The 15,775-nt window shown below is 40.8% G+C and overlaps 1 protein-coding gene across 3 annotated transcripts in view; it reads right to left on the reverse strand.

Annotated features, from left to right (window-relative positions):
• Window positions 1-15,775, reverse strand: part of plcb4b (phospholipase C, beta 4b) — a 49,712-nt gene that overhangs the window by 26,978 nt on the left and 6,959 nt on the right. For 2 of the 3 annotated variants that reach the window (XM_088403639.1, XM_088403637.1), the window contains exon 3: window positions 12,022-12,092. The exons of the other annotated variant lie outside the window; for it this stretch is intronic. The gene's annotated coding sequence lies outside the window, so the exon portion shown is untranslated. The remainder of the gene's footprint in view (window positions 1-12,021; window positions 12,093-15,775) is intronic. 3 annotated transcript variants of the gene reach the window in all.

Genomic DNA, 15,775 nt, shown 5'->3' on the forward strand with positions numbered 1-15,775 from the left:
GGACGCTGATGCCTGAGAGAACCAGCGGTGGGAAGTAAAACCATATCATTGATTTCTTATTGTCGTTTGAAGTTGAACTTTTCTTACTTTACTTCCAGTAACTCACAACGACGACTTTTACCAGACCTTTTCTACCGAGTATCTGTATGAACACAGACAAGCGAGCGATAAGAGGTGAAGTGCTGCAAAAGAGTGTCCGTCGGTTGCTTGTGAGAGAGAGGGATGAGGCAAACAGCTGTATGTGACAGAGAGTGGCGAGAGGCCAAAGGGTGGATGTCTGCTCTTGATGTGGGCAATACGCATCAGTGCCAACATCCACAGAAGCTACAATAAACTCTGGCCAAGTCACTGACATGCCAAGAGCAGATGAAGCGTGTTTTTTTTTTTACATCAAGATACAGTGACAGCTAACTCATTCACTGCCGTGGACATCTAACTCCGAGGTTCTCAAGTGGGGGTACGGGTTCCCCTGGGGGTACTTGAAGGCACTCCACTATAAACAACTACGTAGATTGAACAAGGTAATGTCAGCTACCTACAACTTCAATGGTTTTTCATTCTATTTTCTTCCTTGTTTGTTGTGTATCACAATTCGTCGGAAAAGAGCACAAAAACGGGCCAAGTTTATTTGACCCGCCGTTCTACCATCTGTGGTGTCCTACCAGGAGACCGAGATCACAGATGCAACGCGGCGTGTCGGGGGGAGTGAAAACATGGATGCTCACTTCCTCTGATGATTAATGTCCAAGACCGGGCGGGATGCCAGTACAGCAAACCAGAAAACCGGTTAATGTCAGTGAACTTGGCCAACGGGATGGATGAGCACAAAATGTTCACAAAGTGTTCGGAAAGTACATTATTGGCACTTTGCACTTCACTTGTTTGCCTTGAGATGGTGCTGGTGTGATGGTGGTGAGTCCGGAGCGAGAGGGACCATTTTAGATTGTTTTCATTTCAACGTTTTAATTTTACATTTCCAGTTATCAAGGAATCGTTTCCAAGTCCACAGGAGCAATAGTATTTATTTTTGGAGTATTTTTAGCATGTTTATTTAAGTTCAGTGCTTCCTGTGTGATGTTATTCAGTCCACTTGCTAAAATGCTAACGGCGTGCCAACAACACTAACGTCAGACGCGACAGCCCAAAGTGGTAAATCACATGTGTTTTTTTGAGAATATGTACATTAGCCGTAGCTAATATCAATTTTATGTTCGTTCTACTATGTAAATTATTGGTGGGAAGTGTGGATGAAATGAGTAGAGATGACACATTGGTGCAAAAAAAAAAAAAATGTCTCATTTATGGGCAAGCTGGCATGTTAATAAATGATAAACTGTAACAAATATGGTAAACATCAAGGGTTTACATCAATCTTGTTGGGTTGAGCGCTTCCGGGCTCAGGCAGACATGAACGCTGCCTGGAAGTCTGCCTGGCGACACACGTTAGGTGAATTCTGATTGGCTAAAAAAACTACACTAATACATCAGGATTTGTACGAGTGTAACCATATGGATATAATATGACCCGAAAAGAACATGATATGGAGAATAATTTTATATATAAAATATCGATATTTAGTAAAACTAATTTTAAAATGAAATGAACTTTTATTGTAGTTATTATAATTATTATTGTTTATAGGCCAGCAGAGAAGGCCTTGCTGAACCTGACCGCCCACCACTATATATATATATATATATATATATATATATATATATATATATATATATATATATATATATATATATATATATACATAGTGCCTGCATATATATATATATATATATATATATATATATATATATATATATATATATATATATACATAGTGCCTACATAAGTGCCTGCAAAATTCTGTAAATTTATGAGTCTGGAAAAACCCTAAAAAAAAAATCAATTTATTAGGGAGGGAGACAACAGTAAATCCAGTTACGTTTTGGACATCCTGAGTCAGTAGTCCACAAAGGAACAGATGGTCTTTCCCCATCCAGAATTCAATTGAATAACATCTGATTAAATCTGGCGAATAATCCCAAATCAGATTGTAGACGGATCCTAATTTAGCCTAATTGGGTTGTGCCGCCCTGTCGGACGCTGGGCTAGCTCTCCACAGAACGCATTAGGTAATATTTTCTCAGAGGGATGCCGTGTGTCCAATAACTGCTCCCGGGTTCCGGTTGGCGTGCACGTGAGACGCATAGGTGGGAGCGAGTCAAGTCCGAGCACCCCCTGTCCAACCCCTGACAAGAAGATAATTACAACAGCTCGAGAACGCCCAGCGGTCCCACACCTCATAAACTAAAATGAGGCTACATTCGTCAGGCGGCGTAAAGGTTGACTGAGGACGCCTTCAATTCACATGAAGGTGATCGAGGCATTAACACTGTTGGTCGTACTGTACGCGTCACATTTGTCTTCTGATTTTTTTTAATTGAGTCGCTGCTGCCCAAGCGATCTCGAAGGTGAACCGAACATAAAATCGACCTCGCGATAAGTGGTGATTTGGACATCCGTCTGTCTATTTCCATATCGCTTATCCCCATTAGGGTCGCAGGCCAGCTGCCTTTGGCGGACTCGCTGGACTTGTGGCCAACCTGGACGGAGGAAGTGCTTTAATTTCCCCTCTAATAAGGGAGTAACACCGTAGCTCATCAGACTGTCTTCATAAAACAAGTTCATAAAACAAATTTGCAGTACGTAATTCAATTTCTTTATTTTAAAAACCCAGATTCGCCCCCATACTAGAATGGCTGGACCCAATTTGTCATGTGCCACCTCTCGTCACCTGTCGAGTTAATGATCTATTTTTCTGGACACATCTCTACTATGACCCCAAAAGTTGAATCTTTTTCTGTGGACAAATGTTTATAGTTTTTGAGAACAGGTCTAACACTTTATGTTGATTTTTTTTTGGGGAGTGGTAAATATTTCTTAATAATTAAGTTAATGATTTAATTTTGTGAAGAGGTCTCCACTGTAATCCCAAAACAGAAGGCTTAATGTTTTAATATTTTTCTGTGGACAAATACTTATTCATATTTTTTTTAAGAACATATATATTGATTATTTTCGTGGAAAAATATTTAGTAATAATTATATTATTTTTTATAACAGATTTCATCTATGATCCAAAAATATTTTCTATGCATCGCGATATAATTTAAACTTTTGTGACGTTGCAGTGGTTATGTTGCGATTGGCTTGATTTGTGCAATCATAAAATTAAAACAAAACAAAAATCCTAAAAAGTACTCAGCAATTATGCTGGCATTGCATGATGCAGCACAGGTCAAAGAAAATAAACGAGTGATGCAACTTATTTGTTGTTGAACATCAATCTTTTCATCTCCAACAATATTCAGGGTCTTTTTTATAGGTAATATTAAAAAAGAGATTCATTATAAATCATAATCCGTTAAACTTTAATTCATATAAAATGGTCTTCTTTCAGAGTTGATGTTTGAACGTTGCAGTGCATATCACCCACCCAGGTCCTATATTTACGCAGGATAAAATATCTTTAATCCAATAAGAGATTTTATGACAGCGATATGACCAATGTTCTCTAAGCAAACAGCAAATACGACAGCAGAATCAATGCCACTCCAGTTTTTCTTTTTTCTTTTTTTTTTTTATGTGAGCGTGCGTGTGTGTGCGTCAAGTTGAATCAGACGACAGCAGACTGACGGCAAAGCAAAGTAAACACGATGCTTCACTGGACCAATGACACCACACTTGGTATCAAAAGTGATGCATTTCATTTTCTGACAAACGTTCAAGCATCATCGAAAGCCGATGACTTGCCCTTCAGCTTTTTCACTGCCTCTTTCTTGTATCATGCGTGCATTTGCATGTATATGCATGGTTCCGTGTGACTATTTGTCTACGTATAAGATCGTGTTTAAAGTGGCTTGTGTCAATGTGTGCTTAAGTGTGTTTTCCTTCAGCCCACTTATTGGCTCTCTTTGCTAAAGGAGTGACCGACAATGTGTACAGAACACGCAAGACTTGAAAGTTAAGATCTCATTTTACATGTTTAGAACGCTGTTGAAAATGAGTCCACTTTAAGGAGAAAAAATAAATAACTGAAGTTGTTTAAGCATTAATGTCAAATCAAGTATAAAAAGTGAGACTGTAATATAACGTATGGGGATTAGGCATTGGCCGATACTAGATTCTGACAATGTGATAACCATAAGCAAAAATATCTTCACTTTATCACAGTACAGTGGACCAGGAAGTGGATTACTAAATGTTTCCGTCCCCTCTTTACAGCATTTTTCCCGCTTTACAGCATCAACAACAGTCATGACCTGTGGGGTTGCCTGTGTTGATATGGTTTGCCTCCCTCTTCAGGTGTTTTTAGGTCATTGCTCTTGTTTTCCGGTCGCATCAAACTGCCTGCACGCAGAGTTTATTTCGTGGCGACATCAATCTGCGCATTCTGGCGTCACTAAAATGCCGGTCCGCAATTGGTCGGCGTCACTAAGATGCCGACATGTTAAAGACTTGATCTCGTGTGAGTGCTCACAATATCGTATTTATTGTGCATTTCTCCAACTTGAATTTAAACGTTTAAGCTGTTGTGAGCTCAGATTTGTATTCACGCTCCAACATAGTTTTTAAAATTAGGTCACCACATCACAAGAGGTCGACAGCTTCTCTTTTCTCGGACTTCTAAGTAGAAAATCTCCGTCAATAAGATCGTATTGTTTTTGTAAAAACCCTTAATCCGCATTTGTGTAAACTAAATCAAACCTTTGAAGTGGTTTAAAGGAAGAATGCCGTGACCCGAGGGCGGCCTCCCCCGTTTCTTTTTGCCTTTTATAGTTCACCATCACTCACCGGCCGCCGGGTTACATCATTCATTAGGTTAGCAATGTGCATTAGCGATGTGTGCGCTGACGAGCTCCAAGGTCGCCTCAAATATGAATAATTTGCTGGTTTAGCCAAATTCAAATACAGCCGTGGGGGTCAATAGCAAGTATTAATTCCCGCTGGAAGATGTAAATTCCTTGGTAAAACACACACACCACACACACACGCACACGCCAGGATAGACACAGCCAAAAGAGCGCTATATATAGTCATTACTATCTGCATGCTGCCAAATTGAGTTATACAAAGAATTTAACACATGGCTTAATGGACGGAGCATCCCCCTAATAAACCATGGCCTGAAGCTTTTACAGAACAGAGGATATTAGACCAAATGTGCCGCTGTGTGTGTGTATATCTGCTGAGCTGAAGGCAATAAGCACCGTGAAAGAAGGCTTCTGAGAAGGTGGAGGGGGTGAACAGATTGAAAAGGGGTTAAATAAGGTCTGTCCTAAGGTTATTTGGGAGCTTCTTGAATGCAACCAAGCGTGGGAGTTCAATGACATGCATTTCGCAACAGCTTAGCAAATACTGTACATTAATATCGTGATGGCGATATTAGCTGCCGCCATGATTTAAGATCATCCTCGGCGATATTAACATGACAATTATTCGCACTGGTTAAAGGGTACTTGGCTGAAAACATAATTCACAGGGGGTACTTCACAGAAAAACAGTTGAGAACCACTGTCACAGAGGACGAAAATATTTATGAATATTTCCTTAGGAGAAAATAAAATTCTGAGTGTTTGCAGAATATTCGGTACCGCGTTATTAATCTGGTAATCAATTGTCGATTATTCAATTACTTTTTTACTCCGAGTATGAACAATCTACATGCGGTTTGAGTAATAGTATGACACATTATTCACTTGGTTAACAAAAATTAAAATCAAGTTCTAATGCATTTCCTACATGAAACCTATTGGTCTCAAATTTTTTCATTGATGTACCACACCACCTAGAAAAATCACGATTTAAACCGAGTCGTGATTTTTGACGTACTAATTCACCTCTAGTCAAGGTCAGTCATGAACAAAGCGCTACACGCCATGTTTTACTGGTTGATTGGCTTCGCGCTGAGAAGAGGACACGCAGGGGAACGCAAGGAAATCGGAAAACGTCGAATAAAGCCCTCACCGAGGGCGCATACTGCATTTGGCTCCAAACGCTGCGCTGGCGCCCGGTGAGCATACACAGATGGCCTAATATTCATAAAATAATCTTTCCTGCTGGCATGTGAGGACACTACAGTCTAAATCAACGAGCTTAAATCTAATCTGAGCGTAGATGCATTTGTGAGCGACTCGGAGGTGACAAAGGTGGCGCAGGGGAGGACGATTTGCCAGCGTTGGAATTCTTTCGACAAAATACGTTAGGTAACTGGCCTTTGCCTGCAGAGTGAAAACATGGCATTATGTCCAAATTACTGTGTTACATCATACGCTCGCCACTGCTGTGAGCTTCTGTGTGTGCGCGCATGTGTGTGTTCCTGATGGTCATCGGTGATTAGGAGGTCAAAGGTTCAGTTTGCCCGACTACACATAACTTGAGGAGGGATCTCCTGGAGGACATTTGCCCAAACATGGTCAGAAATATTCAACATACACACAAACACGCATTAACCAAAGTCTAGTAGTGAGAGAGACGCCTCAGATTTTCATTTCAAAAGATTTCAACTTTCCACAAGGTCGGCTTTCAAGCCCTTATGACTTAACATACATCCCAATAAATTCTATGCCCCGGTCTTTTTCTTGGAAGCAGCACAAGCTCTGCTTTTTCCTCCTACGCCGTCTTAAGAGGGACATAATAGGAAAAACATACTTTTTAATGTCTTATATACCCATAAAAGTGTCTCTGGAGTGTCCACCCACCTAGACGAAATTTAACAACCGAGTAAAAATCTGCTTTGAAAAAGTGTCAGTAAATGGGCCCTTATTCAAGCCCCACTATTATTAACCAGAACACTAATTAACATAATAACCACTCCCACGAAAAAAATTCTCAGCCAATGAGATGGCAGTATAGCAAAGACAAAGAGCTGCCGTTTTAGCAGAAATTAGCGTTAGCTAACGGGGTTACCAATATAATCTTCTGAGAAAAATGTTAAAACAATATTTAATTTTGAAGTTGTTGTGGCGTAACAAATTTATTTGTCAACTGTTGCTCCTGGCTCCTGATACAAACAACACAACACTGTTCTGAAATCAGATCCATCCCCAATTCAGGGTGCTAAAAATAGCTTCATTTGCTGACATCGAAATACAGCAATGTTTACAGGTGGCTCCTTAAGAACATAAGTTAGCATACATTTTCCATTAGCTAGCAGCACTCAAACGCTTCATATAGGCTGGCGTGATGGACGTAAATGACTGCACAGCCTGAAAGTTGCCGTTCCTACTGATCACATGTAAACAAACCACTCTAACTCAAATCTGCTGTTTCAAGTTAACAAATGTATCCCTCACACAAAAATTTATGTGTCAAATACAATGTTGCACGGGAGAAAAATAGCGTGCTGCTGAGTAGAGTTTAAACTGAAGTGAAAAAAAAAAGTTTGGCCTCCAAAAATGTGTAAAAGTTGGTCATTCATAATGAAGCGGAAGCGTGTTGTTTGGTTTTCTGTGTTTAGAATTGTTTTTCAAGAAAAAAAATGAATACTTGATATTCCACAGTGTTTGAAAAACCACCAAAAATACTAAGTAGGCCTTGTTTTTGGTATCTGACCCTTTCTAATGCAAGTGAGTGACCTTAATGGCAAGACTTACTCTGGTTACCATGACGACCAGGGGTGAAGCCCTGACGACGGAAGGCTATACATTTCCCACAATATCCCTAACTCCTAGAAAAGAACTACAAACTGCAATGCTTCCCACCTGGTCTGGGAAACTGCCATTTTCTAAAACACGTGCCAATGATGCACCCGCTAAGCACAATAAGTTGCAGAAGAAAGCAGAGCGAACGTCGCCAGGGGAAAATGGATGCTTGAGAGTCGAAGAGGAGAACAGGAGGGGGGAAGATGAGCCGGACAAAAATAAGGGATTTCTCTTATTGCCCAAATAAGTATGCATTAAGAGAGAATGTGTGCACCCCTGGTGAGCTACTGGTGAGGCAGCCAGGAGCTGAGTAGCTGTGGAAAATAGAACATGCCCAAATAGAGAGGAACTGGAGGAGGAGCGGCGCCAAGGTCCGGGGGTTACATGCTTCCCCAGAATGCGAGCTTTCCTCTGGACGCAACCTACTGCGAGAGGTCCTGAGGCCAACTGGAAGGACGAGAGAGACCCGCTCCATCTAAAACGGTGGTACCGAACCCGCGGCGTGGGGGCCATTTGCCGTCCGCACCATGTTATTTGGCCCACTGCCAGGGTTGTAATCTGGGGGATTTTTTTTGTTTTCCTGTAGTTAGTTTTTACACTTTTGATTTTATGAATTGTTCATGTTTAACTCCGTCAGTGTGCCAAGTTCATTCATCATTTTTATTTTCGAAAACTTGGAGCCATTTCAGCACATGGGTTGACCCCCGATCTAGAAGAATACGACTCGGGGGACGGGACGGTTGAGTGACCCGCAAGGGACCGATTCCCGATGGACCGAACAGCTGATAGGACAAAAAGGATGTGGGAAAATAAATGCGAGGCAATAAAAAAACTCCAACACCCCCATATTTGTAACCTCTCCTTTCCCAGCGACAATCTATCCTAGCTGTCTCTCAAGACCTCTACGGCAAATAGACCTGATTACGATTAATGCATTAGCAAAGCATCCCTCCATTTTCTATAGTGCTTGTCAACAGGTTGACGCCGCGAAGAGGGTGCCAGCCAATCACAGGCCACTTCCCACATTAGTGTAACAAGGTTCATGCTAGCTTCAACACCGAGCCAAAGTACATTTGTCAAATAGTGTACCGATTCCTCCGTCGTGTTGTTGGCAGACTCACTGCGACAAGAACTGCCGATTCTGCGTGTTTAACGCGTCCCCCAACAGAAAAAAAAAGCGGCCTGACGAAAAGCCTCCTGATCCGATTAGCTTGATCGTGATTGGCCAGTTTATTATCATATGCAAAATCGGTGATCGGCAATAACGTTATAATTTGCCGAGCAATCAGTGATGTCATCAATCGCGTCTGCAAATTATACATTGTATGAATGTTTTGATAATGTTTTGCCACATTATGGCTTTTATTTGCACTTGTGTGACCACTCATTTTATAGATTTTTGTCCTAATACAGTGGCGGGCCTCCTTCTAACCAACCGGGTGAATTTCCCCCAAACGGGTTGCTGCCAATTATTTAGTCCGAAACAGCATTATAAAATAAAATACCGCTTTACTGGCTTCATCGCCTCGTTAGCGAGCAATTGTAGACACAAAACGTATTTTGACACATTTTAAAAATATACTCTACTGGTTGAATTGATTGCTATATTGAAGTGTTGTGAATACATTCACAATTTGATATAACATAAAATGAAATGAGCTGAAATGAAATATATATGTATATATATATGTATATATATTTTTTTATATTAAAAACCCAAAATATTCCACGGACCCCACTTTGATAACCACTCATTTAAAGAAACATACAGTCTTGCCCCATCCCGTGATTAGATGATCGGCGATCGTTTATCTTTAAATCGCGACGGGCCCGAAGAGTCCCGAACATCTAATATCTAATTATGATATAGTTTTGTTGACAGATATCTATAAATAGTATTCAAGTGTAATCAAGCCATTTAAATAGACATATTGCTCCATCTTGTGATCAGACATCAGTTATTTTTGAACTCGCCGATCAGCAAAAATTATGATTGCTTTTTTTATTACGAAGTCCCCGCTCGCTTCCGCATCGAAACGGCGGCAAGGAAAACATCACTCCTCGGTTGAGGTAACTACCCGCAGCGTAAATTCAATCGTCCCTTCCCCCTCCGGGGATATAAATAAAGGAGGCCCTTGAGCATGAAAGGGAATATATATCATAGAAACGGTCTTTCCCAGGCTGACGCCAAGAGGAAAACCTGCCCGGCAAACAAACACTCCACAGATGTTGCTCATCGCCGACAAGCGGTCGCCATAGAAACCCAGCGGGCCAGCCGCGGCCTCGGGTCGGCCTGCTCGCTGCGACGACATCATGCAGAAGCGTACGCACACTGGGCTCAATAACAAGTACGCAGACAAACATTCCAGCTTGTGATCTGCACCCCAGCGTGTATTTATTCTGACGGGGACGGGAGGAACTCACAAGGCCACCCGGCCCCAACGCTCCCTTGGGCCTTGACACAAATTGCTCGACCCGTCATTAGACACACACTTAGTTATGCTTCCCTCCCCGCCCGTGGAGTAAACACTTCTCGTGTCTGTGCTGTTTAGTGAAAGTAGTCGATTTGAGTCATTCCCTAAAGTATGCCATGCAAGTCTGCTCACTAATACAGTGGTTCATATATGGGGGTACTAGAAGGAACTTCAGGGGGTACTGGAGATTTTAAATACAAAAAAACAAACGTCCTTGAAAAATAATGATTGAATTGATTAATTTTTTTAGCAAAATACAAGCTCATCAAATTTTATGTTCAGTAAAATGCTCAATTTTGTTATTGTAAAAAAGACAGATTACTCCCCATAGTGGAACGGTTTGACCCGATTGGTCGTGTGCCTCCTCTCGTCACCTGTCGAGTTAATGATTTGTTTTTGTGAACACGTCTCTACTATGATCCCAAAAGTTGAATATTTTGTGCGGACAAATATTTATTTGGAATGATTTCTTTTTGAGAACAGGTCTGACAAATATGTTGATTATTTTTTGGGGTTAATGATTTATTTTTGTGAAGAGAGCTCTCCTATGATCCCAAAACAGGACACTTTATGTTGAATATCTATCTGTGGACAAATATTTATAATTATTTATTTTTGAGAGCAGGTCTGACACTTTATGGTGTTTTTTTTTTGTTTTTTTTTTTGTGAACAGATCTCTACTGTTTAATATTTTTCTGTGGACAAGTGCTTGTGGAGTGCGTGAATTGTTGTTCACCCCTGTCTGCTGGCAACCAGTTGAGGATGTCCCCCTCCTTCTGCCTGAAGCCAGCTGGGATAGGCACCAGCAAGCCTGCGACCCTTGTGAAAATAAGCAGCTCTAGAAAATGGATGGATGGATGTTTTATGATGAATAGTAATGTTCATGTTTATGATGAATATTGATGTTATGTTTGTTCTAATTTGGTCAGTTGTTGGAGTTGTTGTTCTAAAGTTATATAAATAAACCCCATGATTTTATTGGTCCGAATGTGGAGCGCAAGCTAAAACGACTTTGACACTACTGAACTCGAGGATGTTACACGATCTATCATCTGTTGTTGAGGAAAAAACAAGTATATGGATAAAAATATATATTTCAAAAATTTAATAAATCGGATCCTGATGGCGCAGAGATCTGTTTATTTATCTTCATTTTTGCCATGAAAAAAATGCTCTGCGCTCGTCCGCTTTGCCGAAAAAAAAAAAAAAAAAAGGTTTCGATCCACTAGTGTAATTTAACAAAAGCACAAGTGCTGGCTGATAGGCAGCTTTAAATCCTGCCGTCAGCTGTTAACAAAACCAAACGCATCCTGTAGCAGTGAAAAGACAGACAGCGTACTGCAGTGATCGATCAATAACCTCTTGGGAAAAAAAAAAAGACTATTGCCAACAAAAACAGCAACTAGGATTTCTCTCCACAGTCATCTTTCATTCCACAAACACAAGACATTTCCGCAATCCTCTTTTGCTGTCCGCTGGCTCCATGCCGCATCTCACTCATCCTCTAACAAATCACAGACACCTTCAGGGCCCCCCAGACAGTCGGAACTTCTAAAACTCTTCCTGTGACAATGCTGTAATACATTATTGAAAAGCCGTCTGTTCATTTTCGAGCTCCTTCTAACGAGCATTAAATGTATCTGGTGCTGCTGAATCGGTTCACAAGAGAGATCAAACAATCACAAATGAAAATACTTTGTCGAATTACATATCGGCTTATCACTGTGTAGAACTGGCACTGGTACTAGCATCGGAGTTATTCATCGTCATATGTACTGTATACAAACATAATACCACGCAATGAAATTCTTATCTCATTTCAAAATGGACCAAACACTTTTTTTGTACTTACCAAATAGGGTGGGGCAGCAAAATGAGGGGAGGGGTAGGAGGGGAAGTAGCAAAGCACAGCACAAGGCCACTCTGAAATCAGAAAAGAGCAAAAAAAAAAAAAAAAGGGGGTCAATGAGACAAAGAGGAGAAAATTAAATATTACTTGAGTGTAATCACGCTGCTGACCTTATTATTCAGTCTCACGGTGTACACTTACAGTAATATTACGGGTGCCTTGAGGGGGTTGCATGGACGCGCACACACACTGAGGTACAATGGGGATTACTGTTTACTACATATTACTGTTTCTGTACTACTCCGCATTAGTTTCTGCTGTGACTTTCCAAAAAGAAGTACAAATGCCTTAACGTGTCAATGCATTTGAAGAAGAAGACCTCTTTAATGGCCTTTGACATAAAGCGCTGCATAATTCCACTGCTTTTCTCAAGCGGGAGCGGAAGTGCTTGTGGTTGTGCGGTTGCTTGGTACAAAGATAAACGGATAAGCGCAGGCAGCGCAGGGCACATCAGCAGAAGTAAAAGGCTTGTTTCGGGAATAAATGATGTTATTTATGGAATGCGCTGTCTTTCCCACATCTCAACGGTCCGGCAATATCTACGAAGCGGCATACCTTATTGTCAGAATAATTGTAAAAATTGTGATTATTGCAAGCAGTTATATTTATTTGTTATAGCAAATGTATAAAGAAAAGTTTTGCTTTGATAAATATAACTCTTTATAATGAAGAAATTCTTTGCTATATAATAAATAGATGCACTGCTTGAAACGAAACAATGTGTGCTAAGAGAAGGTTGCTGTCTCGAGCTTCGCCAGCCTGATCAAGGTTGGACACAGTCAATCCACACACATAGAAAGACACGTGTAGGGGGTTCCAGCCATGTTGTTTTTAGGGTGGGAACCTTTACATGAATTAGGGACTTCTAAAATCAAATAAAAGGATTTGAAGAGGCTGCTTCAAAGCGTAGTAGAATTGACCTTGTGCAGTTCTTCTCCGTTCTCCTCATGCACGAGAAAGCAAATATGCCTTCTCTCCTTTGTGTGTAGTTTCTCACAAATGTCCAACAGGTGAACTTCAAAATCAGTTTTTTTTTTGCTTATATAATTTATGTAGAAAAACGTATGGAATGTATGTTCAAATGTTTTATTGCAAATTGTTTGAACAGACAGGCAAACTGATTCAAAAACGGAAGTACTTTTTATAATATTTATAAACGAACTGCTAAAAACAGTATTTCCCCCACATTTGCAAATATGTTAGCACTTATTGGTATACATGTGCGGACAAACATGGAATTGTTCAAACTGTAAATGCAAATACGAATGAACCTATTGTAAATGGTTTACCAGAGATAAATACACTCAAACATAATGATAAATGCATTCAAACTTAATCGCAATTATTTTCAAACGTACTTGTGAGTCAAAGCAAAAAACTGCATTTTTTTTCCCATGATGCTACTATGTATGTGTGTCTACATTCCGTGGCAAACGCTATGTTTTTAGCGTTAAGTCAACAAATATGTTCAGACATACATTCAAGTATGCTCAATTGAATCCGCAAATACTTTCAAACATATTCGTGTTCGGAAAATGCATTCTACCGCGCCGCAATGTCAATTTCCATTCATTACACAAGTCACAACACTCTCGGCTCGGAATCCGCCACAAGGACAACGGCGCCTCAAATATAGCGTCAAACACGTGGAATGGCGATCCCGTCGAGAGTTCTCCAGCTAGATCATACAGATCCATATTGCGTAAGGACATACTGTACCGTATTTGCTGTACGTTGACTTTATTTGGCGAGTACGCCACATGTGTAATTATCATTACAGCAGCAGACTAGCGGAGGATTTAAGAGGTGTAAACAGAGGCAGAGCCGGCAGCGTCACTTAACCAATGACGACGCGGCTGGAGATTAAAACAACAGGCGCGTACACACACACTCACACGCATTCGAGCGCGCACGCCGTATCCCACAGGAATCATGAGATGGGACACAGCAAGGGAAGTGACATTCTCTTCGTGTTACCTGGAATAGGCGCTTCTAAATATAACGCAGCCTCGCACACTAACTGTGATATTTGTGTGCAATCAAATAACACCACCGAGCGCAGATCTCCGCCAAGGCGGATAAATCTCCATCCGACTAGTTTTAATGAAAATCCCCCATGTCCAGTCGATAATGTTAACGTGCAGTACTCTGGTGGGGATTCAATCAACTAAATTGAGTGTGTTTTATGTCTGCTTAAAGTATGAATCCTGACATCTGTAGGACATATCTGCTTCAAGACGGGCTTCAAAATTCATCGATATTAGCTGCCACGATTAATTAAGCTGATCCTCTGCGATATTAACATTTAAAAAGCAGGCTACACCACATGTCAAATCAAGCACTTTGTCATCCTACCAGCGGGGGGCAATGTTTTCCACAAATTTGCATGACAAAAACCTCTGCTTTTCTTGCCCTAATAAATTATTTACCGGTGTGAAATGGCATTGAGTTTCTCACATGATTCCTAATACGCGCAGTAGTACAGTAGAAGATTTGGTTTGAAATGACCAAAAATGCAAAAATAAAATTGTAATACCCAATCTCAATATCTGAAGCCCTACAGGAGAAATACAGGATTACTTTCAATTCACCCGTGTTTTGCACCCGTTCCATTTGAAGGAAAGGATGATCAAATACTGGCGGTTTATAAGCAGTGGGGGGAAAAAAAAATACAAGAACCACCATAGCTAACACGAGCTGCATGCATTTTGTTGAACTGTCAGCTGCAGCTGAAAAATGAGACACGCGAAAAGTTTAAATTTGCACACTCTAATTTCACAGCAGTTTGTCTGGTATAAAAAAAAATACATATATATTTTGAAAACTTGAAATTTATATTGGCCAGTATATTACACATTTCGCAAAAATCACGTCTCGTACTTGTGGACTTAATCTTGTGGGACTTCTAGTCCCATTCCTTTCGAAATAACGACTCAAATTCAGTCATGCGTCCTTAAGAATTTTTGGTACATCCTGTTACACATAAGAAACAAGCAAATTTCATTTTGATTTGTCAAACTGATTTTTATGCCGACCTTTTGGATAGTATGATCCACTTCCATTGTACCGTAAGGAACAGGTTTCCCCCCCCCCCCAAAAAAAAAAGCTAGCAAGCTAACAAGCATAATATCTAACCAACGGAAATTGTGGTTTCCACTCAGTTAAACCACATTTGTCCTTCGGGGAAATTTTTTGAAAACAGCATAAAGCTATGTTATGTCCTCTTGTCAGAGGACCTAGACCCAGGCCTGGTCTCTTAGCTGTCCCAAACACCTCAAGGGGATATTTCATAGCCATCTTCCTGTTTTTGATGGCTCCTCCGAGACGTAAAACCACGGCGGGACTCTCAAGAGCAAATCTCCAGGTTTTTGTCACGCAGCTGAATCCCCATTGGGGCCTGCCGGGAGGGTTTTTGCCCGATTGAAAAGAGACGACTGAAGGATTCAGAAGGGGCGGGCGGGCGGCGGTTTATCCTGGTGATAAATCAATTAAACAGAAGAGCACTCTGACCTCTTGAAATGAGAATGAGAAACTTTGAGCTGGAGCGGTTTAATGGACAAAAGCTCTTCGGGGTTTAAATAGGAGCGTTCCCCTCTCAGATCGGTTAGATTTACGATGATTAGTTTGAGTCAAAACCGTCTCACTCGTAAAACCTTATTTAACTGCACGGGGAACGGTTTTACAAACATTTCGACGT

The sequence above is a fragment of the Hippichthys cyanospilos genome, chromosome 20 (genome assembly GCF_059441005.1).
Source record: "Hippichthys cyanospilos isolate Australia breed blue-spotted pipefish chromosome 20, RoL_Hcya_1.0, whole genome shotgun sequence".
Lineage (NCBI taxonomy): Eukaryota > Metazoa > Chordata > Actinopteri > Syngnathiformes > Syngnathidae > Hippichthys > Hippichthys cyanospilos.